This window comes from Triticum dicoccoides, chromosome 7A (assembly GCF_002162155.2).
Source record: "Triticum dicoccoides isolate Atlit2015 ecotype Zavitan chromosome 7A, WEW_v2.0, whole genome shotgun sequence".
Lineage (NCBI taxonomy): Eukaryota > Viridiplantae > Streptophyta > Magnoliopsida > Poales > Poaceae > Triticum > Triticum dicoccoides.
The window spans coordinates 491,153,050-491,158,952 of record NC_041392.1 but is presented as its reverse complement, the minus strand read 5'-3'; the positions used below and the strand labels follow the sequence as shown (position 1 = coordinate 491,158,952).

General features: G+C 44.9%; 1 long non-coding RNA gene across 1 annotated transcript; it reads left to right on the top strand.

Moving 5' to 3' along the window:
* The first annotated feature begins 1,528 nt into the window (after nucleotides 1-1,528).
* LOC119332690 lies at nucleotides 1,529-5,527 on the top strand. Its single transcript, XR_005161091.1, has 5 exons — nucleotides 1,529-2,540; nucleotides 2,658-2,941; nucleotides 3,033-3,094; nucleotides 4,851-4,932; nucleotides 5,169-5,527. It is a non-coding gene; the product is annotated as an uncharacterized LOC119332690 (long non-coding RNA).
* The last annotated feature ends 376 nt before the right edge of the window (nucleotides 5,528-5,903 follow it).

Genomic DNA, 5,903 nt, shown 5'->3' with positions numbered 1-5,903 from the left:
GGTGGCCGACTGACGTGCCACCGCGTGCCTCACCCACCGCTGAAGTCTCGACCGACCGGAGCGCTTGCGCCGACGGGAAACAGGGAGGGAGGACAACACAGGAGCCGACCAGTAGGGGGTCGACGGTTGCCGCAGGAGAACGCCGCGGACGCACGCGCTAAAGTGCGTTGCACCGCGAGCAGGAAGTGCGTCCACGTCGAGCGGAGCCTCCTGGAGCCAAGCAGAGTCGTCGACGATGAACGTGAGCGCGCCGAGACGGATCTCGCGGCCCTCCATCGAAACTCCGCCGAAAACCATGATGATTCGGGTCGGAAAAGGTCGCAACTCCTCCAACAAACGCTAAAACACCTGCCCCATGGTGGGCGCCAACTGCCGTGGTTCTAAGTCTGACAGTAGTGTAGGGGGGTAAGTATGAAGAGGCAAGATCTTAGCTATGGAGAAGTTGTAAGCACGCGAGGTTTACGAGTTCAGGCCCTTCTCGGAGGAAGTAATAGCCCTACGTCCCGGAGCCCGGAGGCGGTCGACTGGATTATGTGAGTATGAGTTACAGAGGTGCGAACCCTTGTCTCGGAGGAGGGGGGTGGCTTATATAGAGTGTGCCAGGACCCCGACCAGCCTACGTTACAAAGGGTTTAATGTACATTAAGGCGGGGCGTTACTGGTAACGCTAGTAATAAAGTGCTATGATGACCATAAAAGCTATTTAATGACCGACCGTTAGCGTGCGGAGTGACTTTAGGTCTCCTGGCCGTCTAGTGGTTGGATCTTGGTCGAGTGATTGGTTCTTGGTCGAGTGTCTTCGAGTCTGTCGAGTGGAACACCTTCAAGTCGATTGAAAGGTAATTTCTTTTAGAGATGTCCTTGGGTAGGGCAGTTAGGACAGATCCATGACCCTACCCTAGATACATAGCTTCATCAGCGTGCCTGCCCCCGGGCACGTCCCCACCCTCATGGGCCCCTTGTGGCTCCCCTGACCGACTTCTTTCCCCTATATATATATATATATATATATCCATATTTAAAAACAATAATGAGGCTAGCCAACTCACCTCCAGAAGGCTCCCCCGATTGAGGCTTCATCGACTGTCCAAACTGCCTTTCTGACGTGCTTAAGCCGTTGGATCTTCACTTGCAGTTAAATTATTTTCACTCCGCGGTTTATTTTTCTGTCCAATGACTGGTGGGCTCGTCTCGTGTCTGTATTCGCTGGGTAAGCGGCGCCGGGTGAGAGAGAATTTGTCCCATCCGCGCGCCGCGCCCGCACCCAACGCAACACAATCCCCTCGCCCCGCACGCCGTGGACACTTCGGTCCCCTCATCCCGCACGAACCCTAGGAGAGAGAGATAGGAAGATGAGAGGGAGAGAAAGGGGAGAGGAGAGGAGAGGGAGGTCCGGCAGTGGACGGGAGAGGGTGACCGGCCGGCGTCGGCCTGCGCCCCTCCTCACACACGAACCCTAGCTGAGAGACAAAATGAGGGGGAGAGAGAGAAGGAGGGAGAAAGAGAGAGGAAAGAGGAAAGGGAGGTGCGGCAGCTGAAATGAGAGAGGGTCATCGGCCGGTGCCACAGAGGACGGGCCCAACCTGGACGCGACTTGGAGGTTGGCGGCGGCTCGATCCACTCCTGGATCGGGAGCTGCGACGAGGCTGGGGCTCGGGCGCGTTGTACGGGAGGCTGCACTCCGCCTCTTCCTCATGGTGCGGCGGACGACGGCTCTTGCGGTCGTGCGGCTGACGGCGGCCTTGGTTTGCTGCTTCGTTAGCTCTTCTTCTTCACTTCCTTAATTCCCAGGACAACCATTTTGTTGCTTCCTGTACAAATAGAGTGTGTTAGACTTTCTCTTTGTTTGTCTCATCCCCTTCTTAAGTGACTGGTTCCTGCACGGTTATTGGCTTCTCCAATGGATCATGTAGGTAGAAACTAAAAAGAACTGGATAATTTCTTTTTCCCTTCTTTTAATTTCAATAGGATTCCCGAGTTCAGAATTGACAATTCATATCAGTATTCGGTATAGAGCAGATCAATTGATTTTCATAAAAACGCATATTAGAATTATCATTGGATTGGTTTTCAAGTGCCTTTATTAGACATATAGTGCAGAGGGAGTAAATTAGTTTCACAGAATGTTTCCTTGGATTTTAGTTGCACTTCATTCTGTTGTTTCGGTCTTTGTACATTCAGATGCTTTTTAATTCAAAAGGAAACAACTCACAGAGGTTATGTACGGGAGGCTACACTCTGCCTCTTCCTCATGGTGCGGCGGACGGCGGCTCTTGCGGTCGTGTGCTGACGACGGCCTCAGCGGGTGGGCGGCCAGTGGCGGTGCCAGGGGTTAGCTGTGTAGGCAACTGACTACACAACATTTTGGCATGCATTAGTAGACATCAAGCAAAAACCAGTTTTCACACAAGCATAAGTATTTGACATCACAACTTTAAATTGACATCACAACGTTGAACTCTTGGCTTCGCCACTGTGGGCGACTACACTTGCAGCTGGCGCTCTACCCATGGATTCCGGCATTAGCTCGAAACGCTCAGGTGGGCAATTAGAAACCCTTCTATTTATATATTTTAGGACAGCTAATGGATAAATCTCGATTTGAATTGTTAGTTGCAAATTTGTTCTTTTGCTCATGATGTGATTTCTTTTGCTAGGACGAATTAGGTCTCGGCCAATGGTGGAGAAGACGGAGTACAGGGATGAGCCGCTCGAGCACTGTTTGATGGGATGTTCGCACGCAAGATGCAGAAGTTCGCCAGAAGGAAGAAGAGCTGGGCGTCGAGGAGGAGAAGAAGGTGGTATGCGAGGTGCTTGCAGGCCCAGCAGCAGGAGGCCGTCCTTGAGGTGCTCCTGTGGATGGTCCATTCCGGCGCTGGGCCTACGTGTTCAATGCTGCCCTCACCATCCCCTTCTTCCATTGGCTCATCGGCCCGTCAGAGTTCAGAGATCTAATACTCCGCACTGCCTCCCATCCATTTTCAGATAAGGTTTATCATCACCCCATAGATCATGTGTTGTTGATTGACCAGGTTATTGAGGTGGAGGTCAACGGGGTGAGGCAGAGAAGTGGAGTGCTCATAAAGAAACGAAGGTATGTATGAATATGATGGATGCTTCCATTGCCAACTAATGAAATGCATGTCTCATGCACGCGCGGCTGCTGCCTGGACTCGTCGCTGCCGCCGCCTCCAGTCGCTTCTGCCTAGGCATCCCGTCGCTAGCAAGTTAATTTTGTTCCGGTCCCAGCTGTCCTCTTATCCTCCGTGCTTGATTGCTACAGGTTCTTGTTGTGTGTGTGCTTGCTGACTTAGTGTTGTGTGTGTCCGGGCACCCATTGTATTTTTTTGCTGGCTTGCCGTTGCGTGCATGATTGTTGTGGCTGGCTTGGTGGTAGCATCATACATACTTGGTCGTAGCGCTCTCTTGCTAGCTACAAGTTCTTGTTGTGTGTTTGGTTACTACTGGCTTAGTTACGTGTATGTGTCTGGGCACCTGTTGTGTTATTTTGCTGGCTTGCTGCTGCGTGCATGATTGTTGTGACTAGGCTCTGGTTGTTCGGTGTTGGGCTGTTGATGGCATGCGACCTGCTTCAAAAAAAAGGAAAGAAAGCAAGCATTTGTTTATAGAACAAATATATTGAAAAAATTTCCATGGAAAGTGTGCATATTTAGCAAGGAAAAGGAGTCTAGAGAGCCTTAGATTCTTGTTATGTGTTGATTTGCAAAATTTCTGCAACTATATATTTGCTCAATCCAAAAGACATATTTTACTCAACCTTCAGTATAATGTATTTCTAATTGTTCATAACTCCTGAAATTTTTGTTATGATTTTGCAAGATTTTGAAATTATTGTATTTCAAAATTGTTATTCTGATTCCTCGATGCTCTGTTCATGGCTTTGTTCTTATTTTATCCTTCTCTCTTTGCTTTTTTTCTTTCCTACAAGAAGATGCCGAGTCACGTAATATGTTCAAAGAAGAGAGAACCTGCATTTTATGAATGCTTTCTTCTTTCTTCATTGTTGCTTAAAGTTAGTGAATTCAGTTAAGTTGTATTGAGCAGCTTCATACGCATGGTTTCTCCGTCTACACATCTTACTCAGTCACGAGGCCATTAAGGTCTTTTGCCTTCTATAAAAAGGGAGATGCCATTTAGACCTTACTCTGTCCAACTTGATCTTTAACTTTTTTTAGGAAAGGCCATCATGGCTAGCTTTATTGAATTAAAACACGCTTACATCATCCAACTTGATCTTTAACTTGCTACTACTGTTTCTAAGCATTTTCCCAAGCATTGTTTTATTTTCTTAAGAGAATGAGCTCACCTTATTCAGTGGGTGTGCCAAGTAAAAAAAATTAGAAACTGAGCAATTAGTTCCACCCTTAAATTTTGTACAGCAGTCCAAATTGTCCAATAAATCATTTGTTAGCAGGGTCAAATTATAGAAGTTGAATCAGTTGTTCCAAATTACCCAGCGAGACTTATTCCATTTGTTTATCCTTTTGGCCTTTTAATCAAGAACAACGTTCAGAGCTTACATGGTTGTCGAAATTTAGTTCTGTAAAAGAGGAATATTGATATCATGCAATGATCAGTGCAGGTTAGGATAGTTATGGAGTTCTTCCTCAGTTTTCACTGAGCAAAGATTGAATCTATGTGATTTGTTCTAATACCAAGTAAATCTTGGTATGCATTTGTTACACATGTTTTGGTCCTCGATAACATTATTAACCCATAATGTAAATAACTCTGATGTATGATGATTTTCAGTGAGATATCCTTTTTATCTCCAGGCATTTCTTTCATATAGTGGATATACAAAATAAACTGTATGATCTGGACTGTAGGAGCAACTGTTGCTATTGGGACTGGTGCTTGTGCAGTTGTTGCAGCTGTTCTTGAGGGCCGAGCTGAACATATTTGAAAAAGGTTTGTGCTTTATCTTTTTTTCTTTTGATGACAAAATAACTTCTCGTTTTGAAATATTTAGTGCGTCGTCATGGCCTATCTTCAGGGTGTTCAGGCATTTTTTTTCTCCTTGTATAAATTAGTGGTCTTTTATTCGTGTTGCAAACCCCAATATGGCATCTCGCCATTCCCCACGATCCACATGTTAACTATGGATTTATTTAATGATAATATGATATCAACTGGATTTTCTTCAGGATATTCTGACACCTAATAAGGATCAAGAAAACAACAGAGATGCTAAGAGGCAACCTTTTGGGGTTAAGGATATAAACAACAGGGCTTATGAGACCGAAGAGAGCTCAAGTGGTGTCTTTTGATTCTTGAAGGCCTGCACTTTCCTGGTGGAGTAGCAACAAAATAATTCAGAGGCTTTAAAGCTAATGCACTTCACGTAGTTAGGATCAATTCTTTGTTTCGGTTTGAAATACTCCCCAGTTCCTCCTATTTGATTGATTCATCTGATGGACATTTTGTCAGGCAAATATTAGGCAAAGGATATGTACCTTTTTTTAATATAGAAGGGTCTAATTCTTATCGTGCGTACTTGCTCAAATAAAAGATTATTGAAAATATGTATATTTTCAACCCGATGTGGTTTTGAATTATACTCCACGCTACCAAAGTAAAATGTGCATGTACATCTTATTGTAGACAACAAACCTATATTTCTAATTGAAGGGGATTAAATTTGTTACCGATTTTTATCGAGAGAGACAACATTTCAAAACACTTCTATCTTCATTTTTCATACCAACGAATATTTTTTTTCTTTCGACTTTCACTCTATGCTATTAAAATAAATCAACTATTTTAAGATAAACCGACTATATTATATCTTTTTTTCTTAGGTTTCTTATCTTTTCCCCTCTTTTTTTTCAAAAAATATATGTATGCCCAAGTTTTTCATCATGATAACCATGTTTTCAAAC